The 21,302-nt window shown below is 48.7% G+C and overlaps 1 long non-coding RNA gene across 2 annotated transcripts; it reads right to left on the bottom strand.

Annotated features, from left to right (window-relative positions):
• Positions 1-200: 200 nt before the first annotated feature.
• Positions 201-19,172, bottom strand: LOC133232998 (uncharacterized). 2 transcript variants are annotated; one of them, XR_009731559.1, is made up of 3 exons: positions 18,591-19,172; positions 15,850-15,997; positions 201-500 (listed from the first exon to the last, which is right to left on the bottom strand). It is a non-coding gene; the product is annotated as an uncharacterized LOC133232998 (long non-coding RNA). The 2 variants fall into 2 exon arrangements; XR_009731558.1 differs by lacking the exon at positions 201-500 and adding an exon at positions 7,310-8,950 and having other exon boundaries at positions 18,591-19,170.
• Positions 19,173-21,302: the final 2,130 nt, after the last annotated feature.

The following is a 21,302-nucleotide window of genomic DNA, read 5'->3' as shown; positions in this document are numbered from 1 at the left end:
GGCGAGGTGAGGCTGGGCTGCCTGCCAGGGGGAAGTGACACGGACAAGACCACGGGCTCAGAGTCAGACGACAGTAACCTCGGGGGAGGGAGGAGGCTGTGACCAGAGAAGGGCGCTCCTGGGTGTCCGCTCATCATGTTCTGTTTCTTGATCTTTATGATTATTGTATACGTGTACACAATGTAATCCTTACTATGTAATTAAAGCTTGTCATTTTTCTTTATTTAAAAGAGGGTCTCCCAAACAAAGTAGAAGGGGACCTTCTTCTCTCAGGAAAGAAATGAATGGTTTCAACCCATGAAATCTCAATACCCAGGCTGCTCCCACCACCAAGCTTGACGACAACTCCGTTGAGCAGGGAATGGGGGCCACGGCACTCAGAAAGAGCCCGGCACTGCAGTCACGGGTCACAGCTTCTGAGGAGCCCCAGCACCTGCTCACACTTCTCGGTTGTCCTGGGAGGATGCTCTTGGCCTGGTTGCTCTGGCACAGCTCCATTTCTGGGAGAGAAAGCAGAAGCGTGCAGAGAGGAAAGGTGGGTTCAGGCCAACCCACCTCCTTCTATGCAGATGATGCCAAGGGCCCTAAGAGAGGATGGTGAGGCGATGGAATCCAGCCTTCCCGCCTGAGGCCTTACCACACTAAGACCCACGTGTCTGGTGCCACCAAAAGCTTATGAACACCGAGGGAGTCTATCAACAGTCTGTAATAAACTATATAGGAAAGCAATCCAAAGCTGAACAGATACACGAATATGTATAGGTGAAAAACATTTTGTACACCTTCAGCCCACATCACCCACCTTGTAGAAAACGTTACTACAATAAGAAATACAAGTTAATTTAATTTAAAAAAATGAGACAAGTTTTTTGGTGTTTATTCTGTCAAATTACACTCTTATTTACAACCCCAAAACAAGATTTCCAGTAAAGTTCTAGTTCCAGGATAACCACAGCAGCTCAGAGTTTCCTTCCACCTTGTGGCCATTCCCCACAACAGCAGCAGCAAAATGAAAATCATGGTTTATGGGCACTTAATAATCACTTAATAATTGTTTATGGGCACTTAATAATCTTCCCTGGTGACTCAGACAGTAAAGACTCTGCCAGCAATGCAGGAGACCCAGGTTCAATCCCTGGGTCAGGAAGATCCCCTGGAGGAGGAAATAGCAACCCACTCCAGTATTCTTGCCTGGAAAATCCCATGGATGGAGGAGCCTGGAGGACCCCCATACATGGGGTCACAAAGAGTCGGACACGACTGAGCAACTAACACACAATATGCACGACTGTGGACTGTGATGATAGGTACCCTCAAAAACACTCAGGAGGAACTAATCACACAAAGATGAAAAAAAGTGCAAACTATCAGAAGAAAATATCAGTAGGTGAACACAATTTATAATGTTCAAAGAAAAAAAACTCATGAAAATTCGCACAATATGGTGAATTATTAGAGGCAAAGACATCAAATTGACAATGAGGTATCACCTCAGGAATGTCAGCAGAGGCCATCACCAAAAAAATGTGCAGACAAGAAATGCTAGAGTGGGGCTAGGGAAAGGGGATCCTCCCGTGGCGCTGGTGGGCTCTGACTGGTAACAGCCACTGTCAGGACCACCATGGAAGTGCCTTTAGGGCGTCCCTGGAGGCTCCAGTGGCAAAGGATCAGCCTGCAAAGTGGAAAACCTGGGTTCAACCCCTGGGTCAGGAAGAACCCCTGGATAAGGGTATGGCTACCCACTTCCGTATTCTTCTTTTTTCCCAATTAATTTATTTTAATTAGAGGATAATTACTTTACAATATTGTGATGGGTTTTGCCATATATCAACATGAATCAGCCACAGGTATACTTATGCCCCCCCCCAATCCTGAACGCCCTTCCCATCTCCCTCCCCACCCCTTCCTTCTGGGTTGTTGCAGATCACCAGCTTTGGGTGCCCTGCTTCATGTACTGAATTTGTACTGGTCATCTACTTTGCATATGGAAATATACATGTTTCAATGCTATTCTCTCAAATCATCCCACTCTTGCCTTCTCCCACATAGTCTAAAAGTCTGTTCTTTATATCTGTGTCTCCTTTGCTGCCTTGCATGTAGGATCTTGGTACCGTCTTTCTAAATTCCATGTATATGCATAAATATACAGTATTTGCCTTTCTCTTTCTGACTTACTTCACTCTGTATAATAGGTGCTAGGTTCATCCACCTCATTAGAACTGACTCAAATGTGTTCCTTTTTATAGCTGAGTAATATTCCATTGTGCATGTATACCACAACTTCTTTATCCATTCATCTGTCGGTGGACATCTAGCTTGCTTCCATGTCCTAGCTGTTGTGAATAGTACTGCAGTGAAACTTGGGTACCTGTGTCTCTTTCATTTCTGGTTTCCTCAGGGTGTATGTCCAGCAGTGGGATTGCTGAGTCATATGGCATTTCTATTCCCAGTTTTTTAAGGAAGCTGCACACTGTTCTCCATAGTGCCTGTACCAGTTTGCATTTCCACCAACAGTGTAAAAGGATTCCCTTTTCTCCACACTCTCTCCAGCAATTATTGTTTGTAGACTTTTTGATGATGGCCATTCTGACTGGTGTGAGATGTTACCACATTGTGGTTTTGATTTGCATGTCTCTAACAATGAGTGAAGCTGAGCATCTTTTCATGTGTTTATTAGCCATCTATATGTCTTCTTTGGAGAAATGTCTGTCTAGGCCTTTTGCTCAAGTTTTGATTGGGTTGTCCACTTTTATAGTATTGAGCTGCCTGAGCCACTTCTATATTTTGGAGATTAATTCTTTGTCAGTTGTTTTGTTTGCTATTATTTTCTCCCATTCTGAGGGCTGTCTTTTCACCTTATTTACAATTTCCTTTGTTTTACAAAAGCTCTTAAATTTAATTAGGCACCATTTGTTTATTTTTTTATTCATTTCCCTTACTCTGGGAGGTGGGTCATAGAGGATCTTGCTGTTATTTGTGTTGGAAAGGGTTCTGCCAATGTTTTCCTCTAAGAGTTTTATAGTTTCTGGTCTTACACTTAAGTCTTTAATCCATTTTGAGTTTATTTCTGTGTATGGTGTTAGAAAGTGTTCTAGTTTCATTCTTTTACACGTTTTTTTTCAGTCTCTCAGTTGTGTCTGACTCTCTGCAACCCCATGGACTGCAGCATCCAGGCTTCCCTGTCCTTCACCATCTCCTGGAGTTTTTGAAAACTCACATCCATTTAGTCAGTGATGCCACCCAACCATCTGGTCCTCTGTCGTCCCCAACTCCTCCTGCCTTCAGTCTCTCCCAGCATCAGGGTCTTTTCTAATGAGTTGGCTCTTCACATCAGGTGGCCAAAGCTTTGGAGCTTCAGTTTCAGCATCAGTCCTTCCAATGAATAGTCAGGATTGATTTCCTTTAGGATGGACTGGCTGGATCTTCTTGCACCCCAAAGGACTCTCAAGAGTCTTGTCCAATACCACAGTTCAAAAGCATCAATTCTTCGACGCTCAGCTTTATGTTTCAACTCTCATATCCATGCATGACTACTGGAAAAACCATAACTTTGACTGTACAGACCTTTGTCTTCTCTCCATTGTCTAAGATAAGGTGTCCATAAATGCATGGATTTATCTCTGGACTGTCTATTTTGTTCCAGTGATCTGTATTTCTGTCTTTGTGCCAGTACCATACTGTCTTGATGACTGTAGCTTTGTAGCATAGTCTGAAGTCAGGAAGATTGATTCCTCCAGTTCCATTCTTCTTTCTTAAAATTGCTTTGGCTATTTGGGGTCTTTTGTGTTTCCATACAAATTGTGAAATTAGTTGTTCTATTTCTGTGAAAAATACTGTTGGTAACTTGAGAGGGATTCCCTTCTAGGCATGCTCTTCTCATGGGGCCATTCAAAATTGCCCAGGATTCAACAGCCACTCAGACCAAGAACGGATACTTCCTTCTGTGGAAGTTCAGGGGAAATCATCTGGCTAGGCTCTTGTTGAATTGGATACAGTGAAACCAGCAGAGCCGCCCACCAGAGACGGATGAGGAAATTCTGGTAGTTAGTAAGTCTGCACAGCAAACAGGGAGCCCTGGCTGTGCTTGGCAGCCCTCCTTCTGTTTTGATCCCCTTCCCAACATGTGAATACCTTTGACCTCTGAGCGCAGCCCTCTGATCTATCTATTACAGGGGCCTTGTCAGGCTTTACAAATAGACAGGCAATAAAATGAATTTAACCCTGAAGCAAGCAGCTCAGCGAGGGAGATGAAAACATCAGAAGCCAAGCTGATGTTGTGGGGTGGGGGAGAGTGGCGGTTAGGAGGCTGAGTCCCACTGCGGCAGGTCCATACGGACCCACACAGACCCGCACCCCCAGGAGGAGCCGGCGCCCCCACCTCCGCCCCGCCCCCCCCCCCCCCCCCCACACACACACTCCCCCCGGGGCCGCGCTCGCTGGGCAGAGGGAGGGCCCTGGTGAGCAGCGACCCTCCCTCGCTGTGCTCTTCAGCGCCCCGCCACAGGGGAGGGGGCCCGCAGCACAAGGGACGTGTCTGCAGCGCTTACTCGGCACGCGCGCACCAGAGGGCGGTCGGGGCTTGGACGGGGCGCCCCGGAGCGGGGTTCTGGGTGGGCACGGCCTCCCGGGGAGGGGCGGAGGGGCTGTTTGCCCCGCCCTCCCCTCCGGCACCTGCCATGCTAATTCGGGCCCTTATCTTTTGGTCCAAACAAGGATAAAAGGAGGGTGGCACCCCACTCCCTCCAAAGTCCTGCCCTTCCTGGGAGTTGAGTGCACACACAGTTTGTACGGTGGGTCCAGGTGTGAAGGCTCAGTTGCCCCCTTGGTTCCTGCCTGCTCTGTGTAGGGAATGCCCTCCACTCGGGAGAGCAGCTCCAGGCGAGTGGAAAGAAGGAAGAACTGGTGTAGGTTGGGGCTGGCGCTCCCGGTGAGGATGACTGGGGTAAACAACTGCCAGGGCCGCCAGTATCAGGGAACAAGCCGAGGATGTAGGGAGCCCAGGCTGCAGATCCGGGTCCACGTCACCCCCAGGTGGCTCTGGGTGGAGCTGAGAGGTCGCGGCCCTGGACTGCCAGCTGCCTGTCCGGAAACTGCCTCCTGGAGGGGTAGTGGGCTGGAGCTGAACTCGGCTGTCACCCACGCAAGCGGGGGCTGGAAACGTCATGCAGTTGCCTCCTGGGAGTGGCCGGACCCAAGGGACCCGTGGGAAATATCCCCTGGCACTGCCATCCTGCTTAGGACAAGGCTCCGCGGCTGGAACCAAGGCCCCACAGCTGAGAGGCAGATGGAAGTTGGCACCCCTCACGCTGGGTCCGGAGGCGGACAGTCCAGGGCAGGTCCAGGAGGCTCCTGTCCCTGACACCCTTTCCTCCAAAGGCGGTGCCTCGTCCCCACGCGCAGGACAGAGAGAGAAGGAGGAGGATCTGCTTCTCTCTCCTAGGGCGGATTCTAGCGCTTGTGCAAACCACTCCCTTCCTGTCTGGAGGGAGAGCTTGGTCCCACAACCAGCCTCGCTAGGAGGTGGGAGCTCTGTAGTCCTGGGAGGGCACATGACCTGCTAAAGGTCGGCCTGAGCTCTGGAAAGTGCACGAGGCTGCTGGAGCCGCCTGGACGCCTTGGCCCCATCGCTTCCAATGTTCCTTCACAACCGCCTCACTCTGTACCTACAGGTCATGTTTTATGAGAGAGAAAGTTGCATGAAGTGAACCCTAATTCAGTTGAAAATCATGGGCTGCCGGGTGCCTTTCATGGGTTTTGCTTGCAGATTACTGGCGGGGTTGCCTTACTGAAGCTGGAACCTGGAGGCTTCCCTCAGCCCCCACAGAGCTCATGGGCATCGGCAGCCGGAGGCGTCCTGTCCAGTGGAAGGCGCCTGTGTTCATTCCCTGCTCCTGGCTTCTCTGCTCCCTCAGTCAACATGAGGTTGACCTGAGGCAGCCATGGCCCAGCCAGCCCGGCCCAAGGCTCATAGAGGAGCAGCCAGCCTCTTGAGCCCAGTGTCCGTCATGGGAGCCGACTGCCTTCCAGCCCTGAACTGAGGGGTGTTTCAGTTTGGAGACACGGAACACAAAGCACCAGCCGGGGTGGCCTGGAAGAGAGGGGGCCAGCCCAGCGCCCACTCCCCAGCCTCAGTCCTGTGTGCACCGGACACTCCAGCTTCGTCCTGCCCGGATGCCTATTCTCCAGTCCCTGTGGTCAAACCCGTACATGGGGACCCACTTCCTTCAAGCAGCTGCCCTGACCCCACCCCTGCAGGGAGCATGTACTGTGTGTCCTCCTCGGTCCCTGGACCGGTGACTGCACTGTCACTGGGTCCGTCTCATCTTCCCAGCTGGACTGGGACCTGCACAGTGGGCCTGCAGGGGGCGGCCACAGAGGACCCCAAAACCCCCGTGAGGAACTGGGACTCACGGGGAGGGGATGAGAGCTGCGGACAGACTTCAAGGAGTGCAGCACTGGTTAACCGCACACTGGGCTGCTTGGTGCAAAGAAAGCCAGAACTGGGAAGATAAAAGGTTACAGCAGGGCCCCTACCCCGTCCCAGACCTCTTGCTTCCCAGCCTGCTCTCTGGACCTGGAGGACGGTCCTCTCTGACTGGTCTGGCGTGGACCCATGGGCAGCGTCACTGCATGGTGACAGCCGAGCACACAGGGCCCCCGGGCCACATGCAGCCGCCCAGGGCTTCCAGGGGGAAGCCCCGGACACAGACACACAGCCTCACCACCTAAAGTGGAAACACCTGGTTCCCGGGACTCTGGAACTTAGTATTTTAAAGGCCCTTTCCTTGGCCCTCGCCCTTCTGGGTTGCTGTGTCTCCTCCTGACTCCTCCCCCTGGGACGTGTGGCTCACAGGAGCATCCCCAGGATGGGGCTGCTCCACCGCCTATTGTAAACAGGGGAACTCGCCATGGAAAGGCCCCCTGAGCGACAGTCAGGAGACAGCTGCGCAGGGACGGCCATGCCCACCCCGCCTTCTCTGCCTGCCCATGCCGCCTGGTTCACAGACTCTGTTCTCCTAGTAAGGACCTCGGAGATCCCCTCGGTCCTTCTGAAGTGTTCTGGAACACAAGTGCAGGAAGCTAGCACACACTTTCCATATTCCGGTCCTGCAGTGCGGCTCAAGTCTTTCCCCTTCACAACCACACTGGCAGTGTCGGGAGTCACTGTGATAATTTTCTTAGATCGTTTTTCTGTTTAGTTGCTCTGATTAACTCCAAGGACCACATGCCTACACGCGTCTCTAATTGGAGCATGCACGGCCCCAGTTCCAGGCACGGGGGACGCAAAACAGAGTGTGTGTGATACAGCTTCCCGGGGCATCATGTTTATTCCCGGTGCTTTAGAAGGACCGTCCCCTCCTCTACTCACTTGGAAGAAAGGACAGGGAAGAGGTGGGGAGGGGAGAAGTGCTGCAGGGAAGGCCGTCCAGCCTCCCACAGTCCAGCCCCGACCCAGATGGGACCAAGGGGTGGGCTTGCATCAGGGTGGCCTTTCCTCTTGTCCCCAGGCAGTGCCAGGCCGACGTCGGAGCTGGCCAGGTATTTTGAATACGATGCTTCTGAAGGCCGTGGTGGTGTGGGACATCCTCCTGATTTGAATCTGGGGCAGAGAACACCCCCGTGTTCTCCTGGACCGTGTTCTCTCTCCCCAGGCATCAGGGTACACACAGCAGGCACTGCCTACACCGCCCCCAGGGTGCACCCAGCCCTGGCCTCCAGGGGCCCAGGGTTCAGCATCTTCCTGCCCTCCACTTCAATGCAGGGGGTGTGGCCTGACCTTCCTCCCTCGCTGGCCATGGGGAATTACCCTGGGCTCACTTTGTGATGAGGATTATGGCTGGGCAGTCTACAACATAAGTGCTTTAAAGTACAGTTCTAGAATCTCCCAGCCACCCCTACTGTCTCTGGCTGTGGCTGGAGCGGTGCTGGGACACTTGGGCTGCCCAACATTGGGGGAGCTTCTGGAGGGCGACACACCCAGGGCAGCCGGTTCCTCTGGGGCCCCAGGCCTGCTGGTAGAGGAGGAGCCCCAGGTTCTCACCAGGGCTGGGGGTGTGGGCCTCTGACCCCCCAGGTTGGTCCCCTTCCCCCTCACAAAACTGCGCGGGGATAAGCCGTTCATCCTGGGCACCCACCTCAGGGCCCAAGAGGCTCAACCTGTGCTGAGGTCAGCAGAAGGGGAGGGCCTCAGGGTGACAGGATGACCCCCACCTGGGCTCCTATCCCCCTGTATATCCTGCATGCAGGACACATGCAGAGTCCCTTGTATGGCCCCACCCCAAGCCCATAGTCATCACCTGTCACCCGGGGAGTCCTCGTCACACGGCAGCTCACTGGATGGCCTGAGTGGCTCCTCCTGGCCCATGTTCACTCACAGATGCCTCACGGGTCACTTCAAGTGACCCCTTCATTGTTGGGGTCAATTATTATCATTGTTTCAGAGAGATTTTTCTATCTCAAGAGAGGGATAAAGTGGGAACATGGTGTTGCCCATGCAGGATCCGCTGCTGCAGCTCCCAGAAGTCCAGTCCCATGAAGGGCAGGGACCCAGGCCCCATGAGTACAGAACCACTCCCAGGCTCCACGCGTCTAGGTGAGTGGCCATCACAGAAGGTGCTGAGTGGGAAAGTCTGTGATTCTTATACTCAGCTCAGCATCAAGAAGTAGGGTCTCTGGCGTCAGGTCTCTTCTGCAGGCGACACCTTCTGGTGGCAGCACTGCCCAGCAGGCACCAGCTCCTGGGACAGGCTTTGGCCGCCTCATCTACCCGGTGGCCACCATGCAGTAAACAGTCAATCATGTCTTGTCCACTCACATACTCCGTGACAAGGAGTAACATTTATTCAGTGTCAAACACCTGGAGGAGCTTTCAAGACCCTGATGCTCTGGACTTTGCAAGAAAAGTCTCTGGAGGCTGAAGGAGTTCTGCTGACTCTTGTTAGTGGCCTTCCTGAAAAGAAGACCACCCTCATCATATTTACCTCAATAAGGTCATCAGCAAGTTCATCATTAGAAAGCTTGGGAGACCAGGAGACAGTGGGTTGACTTATTCAAAGCACTGAAGGAAAAAATAGTCAACCAAGAATCCTGTGGCTGGCAAAATAAGAGAGTTCTTTAGCACTAGGCCTGTTTTGCATGAAGGACACTGGACAGTAACTCAAAAACAAGTGTATATAAGGGGAAAATAGGAAGTAACCACCCAAGCCAAAAGAAAGATTGAGAAAAGATGTGAGATCTGAAGTTTACATCTCAGGCTGGTCCTCAGCTCGGAGACTGCCCACAACAATTAGAAGCACAAAAATAGTATCAGTAACTTTCACAAACAGCAAACCCTGGGGAAGAGGGGGAAACTTATTTCCAGATTTACCACATTATTGCACTCAAAAGTCTAGTTTTCATCAAAAACTATCACAAGGAAGAGGAGCAACATCAAAATGGTGGAACAGGAGATTTCTACTACCTTCCCCCAAAGAAAACCAATTTGGACGGCCACCCACAGACGAGACAGCCTTTGTGGGAAGCCCAGAGTCCAGGAGTGGGTGCCAGCACAAGGCTGGACGAAAACAATCAGATACTGGCTGCATTCAGCAGGGTGAGAGAAACAGCCTGAGTTTTCCATGTTGCCCCTCCCCCAAGGGGACAATTCAGGACTAAACTAGACCTTCCTGGTCTGAAGAGCCTGCATGGTAAGCACCCACCTGATGCCTCCCCCCGCACCCTTCCCTGTGGATGCGCTCACAGCCATGAGAATGCACTCAGGCAGTCAGGGAGCCTGAGCAGAAAACTGGGTCGGCAGGCCTAGGAGAAACCACAGAATGGACCACCGAGCAGGGCCCTAGGGAAAGCAAAGGGATACTGTCAGCCAGGCTCTGCAGGATCCAGAGAGGGCACCTGAGCTTCAGCGTTCGCCACAAGATGTGTGGGGCAGGCATCCCCACAGTAACGATGTGAGAATTCCTAGCACAGCCCACAGAGGGTGTTTCTCTCCTGAAGTCAGCCAATAAGGGCTGGAATAGGTCACTTCTCTTCAGATGTGAAGACAGCAACACAAGGCTTCAAGGAATATGAAATATCAAGATCAAGATGTAAAATAAATAAGTCACAGGGAGGTAGCATACAGCATAGGGAATACAGTCCATAAAATTGCCGTAACTTTTAGTGCTGACAAAAGGCTCCTGGACTTACCATCGTGATCAATTCATAATACATAAAAATGTTGACTCACTATGCTGTACACCCCAAACCAATATTGTATGTCAACTACACTTCCGTAAAAAATCTTTAAAGAAATAAAATTTAAGGAAACATGACACCCTCAGTGGAACACAGTAACTGTCTAACAACTGACCGCAAAGAAATGGAAATCTGCAATTTACCCAATAAATAATTCAAAATAACTTTTAAGGAATCTCAGTGAGCTAAAAACCAGAGGATAATCACTAGAATTCAGCAAACAATACATGAACAAATGAGAAGTTCTGCAGGAAGAAAGAAATCATTTTAAAAAAGAATTATGTAGACATTCTCAGACTGAAGAATACAATGGATGAAATTAAAAATGCAATGGACAACATCAACAGCACAATGGATCGAGAGAAAGAACTCGTGAAGTAGTAGATAGGACCTTGAAATTATTCAACCAAAGGAGAAGAAAGATAAAAGAATGAAGAGTGAAAAAAAAAAATCCTGTGAATCCTGTGAACAATCTAAGAAGTATCAGAGTCTCAGAAGAAGAGAGAGACAAGAGGTCAGAAAGTATATTTAAAGAAATAATGGCTGAAAACTTGCCAAGTCTGGGGAGAAATTTTGATATCTGAGTTTACAGAGCTAATAGGTCATCTGAAAATTTCAATACACAACAATCTTGTCCCTATTTTTTAACAATACTGTCTAAAATAAAAGATAGACTTTTAAAGCAACAACACAGAAAAAAAGTCTATCTCATACAAGGGAACCCCTAGAACGTTATTAGCAGAGTTCTCAGCAGGAAGTTTTCAGGCCAAGAGAGTGGGATGATATAATATTAATAAACATTCTAAAAGAAGAAAAACTGCCAACAAAGAATATTTTACTGTTGGGGGCCAGAGTGAGGTACTCCGCCCGTGGCAAAGGTCATGAGGAAGGAGGCTCGACATACGCAAAGGCGGGATCGAGCCTCAGGAGTCCCCCTGGAACTCCTCAAGCATCTACCCCCATAACCAGAGCCTGCCTACTTTACTACTTTGTGCTCTCACCTACACCTCTGACTTTACAGGGGGCTGTCCCCCACCACCTCTTTCGGAGAAGGAGTTAACTTAGAGCTCCAGTTAATAAAAACTCCCGGGTGTGACAAGAGTGTTTTAACCTACAAACTCCTCTGAAGGTTCTCTGGCCTGCCTGACAGGCTTGTCCAGCCACATATGATCGCTCACAGCCTCCCAACCATGAGAGGCACGAGATGCTTTAAACCTTCTAAAAACAGGTTCCTTAGAAAAGTTAGAAAACTACTAGTTTAAGTATAATGGGCTGATTAGAAATTGTATTGGTGAAGGGTTTTTTCATTTGTTGAGCCAATGTTTGTTGCTAAGTCTCCATATCCCCTGCCTGCCGGGAGCCGGCGAGAGACATTCCGCTCGTGACAAAGGTCATGAGGAAGGAGGCTCGGCATACGCAAAGGCGGGATCGAGCCTCGGGAGTCTCCCCGGATATTCTCGAGTATCTTCCCCCAAAAAACCAGAATCTGCCTACTTTACTGCTTTGTGCTCTCACCTCTGACTTTACTGGGGGCTGTCCCCTACCACCATCTCGCTCTCTCTGTCAAAGAGTTCACTTACAGCTCCAATTAATAAAGTTCCTGGGCAATTAGGAGTGTTTAAATCCAAACCCCTCAGATGGCTCTCTAACTCGCCTGACAAGTTTACCTGGACTCCTGCAGCTATGCATATGATTGTTTACAGTCTCCCAGCCTCCAGAGGCACGAGAAGCTTAAGATATTCAAATAGCTTAGAGCCTCTCAGAGAGTTAGAAACTGTCAGAATAAGACTAGTAAAGGATTTCATTGATGAGCCAATGTTTGTTGCCAAGTTTTCACATCCCCTGAATTGTATCCTTGAATATGTATTAATAGTTGGTATGTAGAAAAAATAAGTAGTGGCCTTGGTGTTAGTAACTTTAGACCCTTAAGGTAATAAATTCTTGCCTTTGTTGTAAACCAATTACACATCCACCCTATAGGGATGCAATTTTATCTTTGGAAGATGGCGCCAAACCTTAAAATAATTACTCTTAGAGAAAATAAGTCTTTGTTGATAAGTCCTTGTCAAGAGTCATAAAATGTTAGTAAGCCTTCTGGCCAGAAGATGATGTAAATCACCTAAACCATTTGTATACGATAAATTTGCAGGAAAGAAACCTTGGTTTTTGATAAGAATCAAAGACTGCTGACTTTGCATCCCCTATAATCCTCTATGTGTAACTTAGGGTATATAAGCCCCTGTTGAAAATAAAGCTACGGGCCTTGCTCACCAGCGCTTGGTCTCCCCATGTCATTCTTTTCACATTCTGGCTGAAGTCTCCATCTGGAGCGCGGAACCCACCACGCTTACTAATTATGCCTGGGCTTCTAAGACCCACTCGAGAAGGTGTCTAGGGTGAGGCACCTTCCGCTATTCAAGAGGGCGCCTGCGGCCTACGTAAGTGGTGCAAACTTCTTGTCTTAAAGTTTTATTGGTCTCCCGCATAAACCAAGCTACTCAGCCTCTTTTCTCCACTGAATTTTCCTACTGGGCTATCCTCATTCTATTATTCTTTATATCTCTAATTAGCATATAAATAGTCACCTAGGCCGTCTCTCCTTCGAATACCCTGGATCAGCTGGGGCTGGTCCCTGGCACCTGCCCTTACACACATTAATGAATATATAGAAGAAATAAGTATTAACCTTTGATATAAATCACGTTAGACCTTAGGCTAAGTAAATTCTTTCCTTAACTAAAACCCACTATATCCTCACCCTATAGGAATGTAACTTTATTTGGGTAGTGTCTGTTTTAAGAATAATCATCCCTGGAGAAATAAGTGTCCTGGTTGACTGACCGCTGTCACAAGGAGAGGGTCATAAATTGTCAGCAGGCCCCCCTGGCCAGAAGATGATGTAACACCCCTAAGACCTCTGTATACATTTGTATGAAGCACCTGACTTTGATAAAAGTCAGGACTGCTGACCCCGCATGACTTTTGCATAACATCTCAGTGTATAAAAGTAGACCACGGAAAATAAAGAATTGGGATCAGTTTCTCGAAATACTGGTCTCCCCATGTCGCTCTCTCTCTCACTCTGGCTGAGTCTCCATCTGGAGCGCGGAACCTGCCATGCTTACTAATTATGCCTGGGCTTCTAAGATCCTACCAGGGAGGCCTCAGTGTCTCCTCTCCTTCGGGAGAACGGAAGGACGCCTGCGGCCTACGTAAGTGGTGCAAACTTCTTGTCTTGAAGTTTTATTGGTCTCCCACGTAAACCAAGCTACTCAGCCTCTTTTCTCCACTGAATTTTCCTACTGAGCTATCCTCATCCTATTACTCTTTATATCTTTGATAAAATATTTAAATAAATAGGTCGCCGACGCCGTCCCCGCTTCGAATACCCTGGATAAGCCGGGGCAGGACCCCGGCACTTTACCTGGTAAAGTGTTCTCTCATAAATGAGGTAGAGGCTTTTCCAAACAAACAAAAGCAGAGGGAGTTCATTACCACTAAAAGCTGAAAGGAGTTCTTCAAGTTGCCTTGAAAGGGCATGATACTCATATGAAAACAGAGGATGCAAGTAGATAAAGATAAGCATGTAGTCAAATTCAGCATATGATGTTGAAGCTGAAACTCCAATACTTTGGCCACCTGATGCAAAGAGCTGACTCATTTGAAAAGACCCTGATGCTGGGGAAGATTGGGGGCAGGAGGAGAAGGGGACGACAGAGGATGAGATGGTTGGATGGCATCACCAACTCAATGGGCATGAGTTTGGGTAAATTCTGGGAGTTATTGATGGACAGGGAGGCCTGGCGTGCTGCAGTTCATGGGGGTCACAAAAAGTCGGACGCAACTGAGCAACTGAACTGAACTGAATGCTGAATATGGTTGTGTGTTAATCATTTAACTCTAATATAAATATTAAAGGACAAAGGTAGTAAAAGTAACTATAGCTATAAAATTTGTTAATGAATACATGATATAAATAGAGGTAAATTGTGGCATCCAAAACATGAGGGGGGAGGTAGAGGTTTAATATACAATCAAAATTAAGTTATCAGCATAAAATAGATATATCTGTAAGATGATTTATGTAAGCCTGGTGGCTCAGTGGTAAATAACCTGCCTGTCAAAGCGGGAGACATGGATTCAATCCCTGATCCAGGAAGATCCCCTGGAGAAAGGAATGGCACTTCTCAGTAAAAACCCACTCCAGTATCCTTGCCTAGGAAATCCCATGGACAGAGGAACCTGGAAGGCTACCGTCCATGGGGTTACAAAGAAGTCAGATGACCTGGAGATATACTGGGCTATGGCTAATGGAAGTTCTTGACTTACATTCTTACTTATGACCTTACTAATAACTGATAGCTATATTTTCTATGTCACTTGCTTCAGAAAATTGTTTCTGATATTACCAAATACGTAACTGAGCCTCTGATAAAATGATGCGTGCATGCTAAGTCACTTCAGTTGTGTCCGAGTCTTTGTGACCCCATGGACCACGACCCGCCAGGCTCCTCTGTCCATGGGATTCTCCAGGTAAGAATTCTGCAGTGGGTTGCCAGACCCTTCTCCAGGGGATCTTTCAAACCCAGGGATCTAACCTGCACCTCTTATGTCTCCTGCATTGGCAGGTGGGTTCTTTACCACTAGCACCACCTGAGAAGTCCCATAAATTATCATATGATCCAATAATCCCACTACTGGACATATACCCTGAGAAAGCCATAATTGAAAAAGACAAATGTACCCCAATGTTAATTGCAGCATTATTTACAATAGCCAAGACACAGAAGCAACCTAGATATTCATCAACAGATGAATGGATAAAGAAGTTGTGGTACTATACACAATGGAATATTACTCAGCCATAAAAAAGAACACATGGGAGTCAGTTCTAATGAGGTAGATGAACCTAGAGCCTATTACACAGAATGAAGTCAGAAAGAGAAAAACAAATATCATAAATTAATGCATATATATGGAATCTAGAAAGATGGTTCTGATGAACCTATTGGCAGGGCAACAATGGAGATGCACACAGAGAGAACAGACTTGTGGACACCAGGAGGGAAAGCGAGGGAGGGATAATTCAGAGAGTAACACTGAAACACACAGCACCATATGTAAAATAGACAGCCAATGGGAATTTGCTGTAAGACTCAGTAAGCTCTAACTTGGTGCTCTGAGACAACCCCAGGATGGGATGGGATTGGAGGTGGGAGGTTAAAGGGAGGGGACATGTGTATGCCTAGGGTTGATTCATGTTGATGTATGGCAGAAACCATCTCAGTATTGTAAAGCAATTACCTCCAATTAGAAATAAATTAAAATAAAAAGCATCTCTATTAACTCAATGTCCTCCAAAAAAAGGGCATCCCTGGTAGCTCAGACAGCAAAGAATCTGCCTGCAATGCAACGGACCCAGGTTCAATCCCTGGGTCAGGAAGATCCCCTGGAGAAGGAAATGGCAACCCACTCCAGTACTCTGGCCTGGAGAATTCCATACACACAGGAGCCTGGGTTCGTGAGGTCGCAAAGAGTCAGACATTCCAGAGACAATGAACCAGTAGGTTACACATAGATGGCTAGAAAGAGATTTTTTAGGTGGGATTGGCTCACATGATGATGGAAGCTGAGAAGTCCCAGAAGCTGCCATGCCATCTGCAAGCTGGAGGCATGGAAAAGCCAGTGGTGTGGTTTCTCTCCAAACCTGGAGGCAGGAGAACGAGGGCAGTAGCAGCACAAGTCCCATTCTGAGCCTGAAGGCCTGAGAACCAGAACCAAAGGCAATTTTAGGAGACAGAAGTCCAGGCTCAGAAAACAAGCTCCATCCTCCACCCTGTCACCCCCCTAATCCTTCAATGCTCCTTCCCCCCACCCTGCCTTTTTGCTGTCTCCAGGCCCTCAGAGGACTGGGCAAAACCCTCACTGATGACCATGACCCTTTCCAGAGTCTCTGAATTCAAATGCTAATCTCTTATGGAAACAACCCCACAGACACACCCAGAATAGTTTTACCAGCCTTCTGGGCATCCCTTAGCCCAGTCAAGTAACCATCTCAGCACTGAACTCTGCAGTCTAGGTCCACTCCCTGCTGCCCACACTGCCCTGCTGGCCCAGCCCCCCCCCAACACTGCCCGCCTTCCTCCCTCTGGGGAGCCCCTTTTGGTCCATTTTCCTTTCTTCCTGGGCCTTTTCCTGACACCAGCATCCACCCCACTCTCCTCCATCTCCCTCCTTCTGTTACTGAATAACACAAGTCCCTGTGCCTAAACACAGTTCAGTTCAACTCAGTTGCTCAGTCGTGTCTGACTCTCTGCAACCCCATGGACTGCAGCACGCCAGGCTTCCCTCTTCATCACCAACTCCTGGAGCTTACTCAAACTCACGTCCATCGAGTCGGTGATGCCATCTAACCATCTCATCCTCTGTTGTCCCCTTCTCCTCCCACCTGCAGTCTTTCCCAGCATCAGGGTCTTTTCCAATGGGTCAGTTCTTCGCATCAGGTGGCCAAAGTGTTTGGAGTTTCAGCTTCAGTATCAATCCTTCCAATGAATATTCAGGACTGATTTCCTTTCGGATGGACTGGTTGAATCTCCTTGCTGTTCAAGGTACTCTCAAGAGTCTTCTCCAACACCATAGTTCAAAAGCATCAATTCTTTGATGCTCAGCTTTCTTTATAGTCCAATTCTCACATCCATACATGACTACTGAAAAAACCATAGCTTTGACTAGATGGACCTTTGCCAGCAAAGTAATGTCTCTGCTTCTTATATGCTGTCTAGGTTAGTCATAGCTTTTCTTCCAAGAAGCAAGCGTCTTTTAATTTCATGGCTACAGTTACCATCTGCAGTGATTTTGGAGCCCAAAAAAATAAAGTCTGACACTGTTTCCACTATTTCCCCATCTATTTGCTATGAAGTGATGGGACCAGATGCCATGATCTTAGTTTTCTGAATGTTGAGTTTTAAGCCAGCTTTTTCACTCTCCTCTTTCACTTTCATCAAGAGGCTTTTTAGTTCTTCACTTTCTGCCATAAGAGTGGTGTCATCTGCATATCTGAAGTTATTGATATTTCTCCTGGCAATCTTGATTTCAGCTTGTGCTTCATCCAGTCCAGCATTTCTCATGATGTACTCTGCATGTAAGTTAAATAAGCAGAGTGACAATATACAGCCTTGATGTACTCCTTTCCCAATTTAGAACTAGTCTGTTGTTCCATGTCCAGTTGTGTTTCTTCTTGATCTGCATACAGATTTCTCAGGAGGCAGGTGAGGTGGTCTGGTATTCCCATCTCTTTAAGAATTTTCCACAATTTGTTGTGATCCACACAAAGGCTTTGGCATAGTCAGTAAAGCAGAAGTAGATGTTTTTCTGGAACTCTCTTGCTTTTTCTATGATCCAGAGGATGTTGGCAACTTGATCTCTGGTTCCTCTGCCTTTTCTAAAACCAGCTTGAACATCTGGAAGTTCATAGTTCATGTACTTTTGAAGCCTGGCTGGGAGGATTTTGAGCATAATTTTGCTAGTGTGTGAGATGAGTGCAACTGTGCAGTAGTTTGAACATTCTTTGGCATTGCCTTCCTTTGGGATTGGAATGAAGACTGACCTTTTCCAGTCCTGTGGCCACTGCTGAGTTTTCCAGATTTGCTGGTATATTGAGTGCAGCACTTTCACAGCATCATCTTACTGTAAAGCTTAGTAAGGCCAAACAATACTAAAACATTGGAGTCAGGGGCAGAGAAAGGTTTGTTACAGGGCCATGCGAGCAGAGGGGTAGCTCATGCCCATAACCCCAAAGTTACTAAAAGTTTTCAGCAAGCCTCTTTAAAAACAAAAGGTGAGGGAGGGGAGTGGTTAGTTGTTGAAGATTTCTTGCTGTCAGATCCTTTGTTCCTGAGGTCAGATCATGGTCTGGTAATGATGCTCCTGTAAATTGCTACCAAACGATGTTATTCTCTGTTCTGACAAGAAAGGGCAAGGTCCCAGGGCACAGCTGTCACCCTCCAGGGTCCTGGCCCTGGCTAAGAAGAGGCAGAGCTCAGCTCACAGCTCCCTCAGAGCCAGTCCCCATAGCCTGCCCAGCTATCATCACTGAGGCAGCCAGGCACCCAGCCCAGCTGGCCCTCAGCCACCCAAAGGGGGATAGACCAGGTCTCTCAGACTGCGACCCAGGCAGATGGCCACTGCTACCAGCATGGAGGCAAGGTTTAGCACTCAAGGCCTCAGCCTCGGCTAGCGGGTGGTCTTAGCGAGGGCTCTGGAGTCCTGCAGGACACAATCCCCAGCCTGTTCTCTGGGGCCTGCAAGGCCAGGTGAGCTGGAGGGCTTCGGGGAGAAGGCCAGGATCCACCTCTTACCTCACTCTCCTCTACCTCAGGACCGCCACTCGTCTGACTCCTCTAACTGTCACTCCTTAACCGACGGTTGCTTGTGGGCGGGGCTCACTGCTGCACTGCCCAATGACTGAGCAGGACTCTAATGGCAGCTCACTGACAGTTGGTTGCCAGTGGGCGCCATCCCCCAGGCATCAACCAATGGCTGAGCAGGACCTGCCCTAACGGTGCAGAGCCATGATACACAGCAATGGCTGCTCTGCTAAGGGCGGAGCTCACTGAGCTCTGCTACACTTCCCCCTCTCTTTTCTCCTCAGCTCCCCACCCCCAATCTGGACATTCAGGGAATGGAATGAGGACGCCATCACCCAGAAAAGCACACTTGCCAGTGGGAATTCAAACACCAACGGGGTGTCACAGGAGAGGGGCCGGTCTGGAGGTGCAGGGGCCTCTCTGAGGGGTGACGTGCAGGGGACACTGGAGAGGGGCAGGGCCTGGCTGTGGGAGGAAGAGGGGTTTCTCAGGAGAGGACTGGGGTCCAGGGAGGGCCCGGAGGGGAGAGGCTAGGAGGCGGGGAGAAAGCCCACCCCCCAGAGGGGACCTGACATGTGTGGGCTCAATCAGGAGACCCAGGTGGCAGGCTGTCCACACGGGCCAGAGTGCCAAAGGGCCGGTTGGGGATTTAACAGAAACGGCCTGGTACCTGGGGCGGGGCAACCCTCACCTGCCCTTCTGGAGACTGCCCTCAGCCTGCACAGGCCAGTCAGTGTGTGGTTTCCTGGATGATGCAGCTCCTGTGGAGCCTGTGAGATGATACTGAGCTGGGAGGGAGGGGAGATGCCACCCAGGACCTGCAGGGAGCGTCCAGCTCTGCAGGAACACCTTGATAGCTCTGGCAGATGGAGGCTCCCACCCTGACTCCACCCCCACGCTTCCTGCCCTACTCGAGCCCTACTCCCCCGCTGCTGGGCCCCCCAGAACTAGTCACCCTCCCACTGCCTGCACCCCGGACCAACTCTCATTCCACAATAAGGAAAGCCCAACCATATGATTTGGGGCATTGGGCATTATATCAATTTTCCAGTAGAGTCTATGCCACAGTAGAGGACCTGGTTTCCCTGAGGGCCAGCTGTCAGGAGGGGTCCCATGGAACTTTCTGTGTTTGGGGAAACATCATTGTTACACCGAGGATGACCCACAGTCTGGCTCTGCTGGAGCCCCTTACGGAGATGAAAGCCAGCCACTCATCTCGGCATAGTAAGTGAAGTCAGTCAGAGAGAGAAAGACAAATATCATGACATATCACTGAAAACGGGTTTATAAATTCATACAAATGAACTCATTTACACAGCAGAAACAGACACACAAAGTTAGAAAATCAACTTAGGTTTATTCAAAAAAGTATTATGTGTGTGTAACTTGCTCACTCCTGTCCAACTCTTTGCAACACCATGGACTGTAGCCCGTCAGGCCCCTCTGTCCATGGAATTTTCCAGGCAAGAATTCTGGAGTGATTGCCATTTCCATCTGCAGGTGATCTTCCTGACCCAGGGATTGAACCTGGGTCTCCTGCATTGCAGGCAGACTCTTTACCATCTGAGTATTAAGGAGGAGGGATACATGAGGACTTTGAAATTAATATATACACATTAATATATATCCAAAAGATAATGAAAAAAAACCTACTGAGTAGCACAGGGAAGTCTACTGAATACACTGTAAAAACCTCTATGGGAAAAAGAAACTGAAAAAGAATAGATATATATCTATGGATAAATGAAGGGGGTCCCTGTACACCCGCCTCCAAAAAAACACAAGGAAATCAAGTCTAATATAAAATGACAATGAAATTACCAAAAAAAAAAAAAAAAAACCATGGGACATGAGAGTTGGACTGTGAAGAAGGCTGAGCGCCGAAGAATTGATGCTTCTGAACTGTGGTGTTGGAGAAGACTCTTGAGAGTCCCTTGGACTGCAAGGAGATCCAACCAGTCCATTCTGAAGGAGATCAGCCCTGGGATTTCTTTGGAAGGAATGATGCTAAAGCTGAAACTCCACTACTTTGGCCACCTGATGTGAAGAGTTGACTCATTGGAAAAGACTCTGATGCTGGGAGGCATTGGGGGCAGGAGGAGAAGGGGACGACAGAGGATGAGATGGCTGGATGGCATCACTGACTCGATGGACGTGAGTCTGAATGAACTCTGGGAGTTAGTGATGGACAGGGAGGCCTGGCGTGCTGCGATTCATGGGGTCGCAAGGAGTCGGACAGGACTGAGCGACTGAACTGAACTGAACTGAACTGATGGGACATAAAGAAATGCTGACACCTTGTGGCCATTTCCCATAACAACAACTTTAAAAGCTGTGCTGATGGGCACTGAAGAGTCACAAGGCCTGTGGGGCTCTAAGTAAAAAACACCTGCCCTCAAATAATGTCATAGGCGGAGTCACCAAAAAAGAATTGAAAATTAGGCAATCCTTCAAGAAGCCAAGGTCAAAAGGTACGTTTAACTTACACCCTTTGAAGAAAAAGCACATGAATAGAGGCCAACAGCACTAAATATTAGAGAAATGCAAATCAAAGCTACAAAGAGCGACAAGCATTAAGTGCTACAGAGGGTGTTGAGAAAAGGGAACCCTCCTGCATGGATACAGGGGATGTTAACTGTTCACAACCACTATGGAGGATAAGGTGGAGGCTCCCTAAACAATGAAAACCTGCATGAAATTAGA

The sequence above is a fragment of the Bos javanicus genome, chromosome 19, assembly GCF_032452875.1.
Source record: "Bos javanicus breed banteng chromosome 19, ARS-OSU_banteng_1.0, whole genome shotgun sequence".
Classification (NCBI taxonomy): Eukaryota; Metazoa; Chordata; class Mammalia; order Artiodactyla; family Bovidae; genus Bos; species Bos javanicus.
Note: the sequence above shows the minus strand (reverse complement) of the source record. Positions and strands in the feature narration are given on the sequence as shown.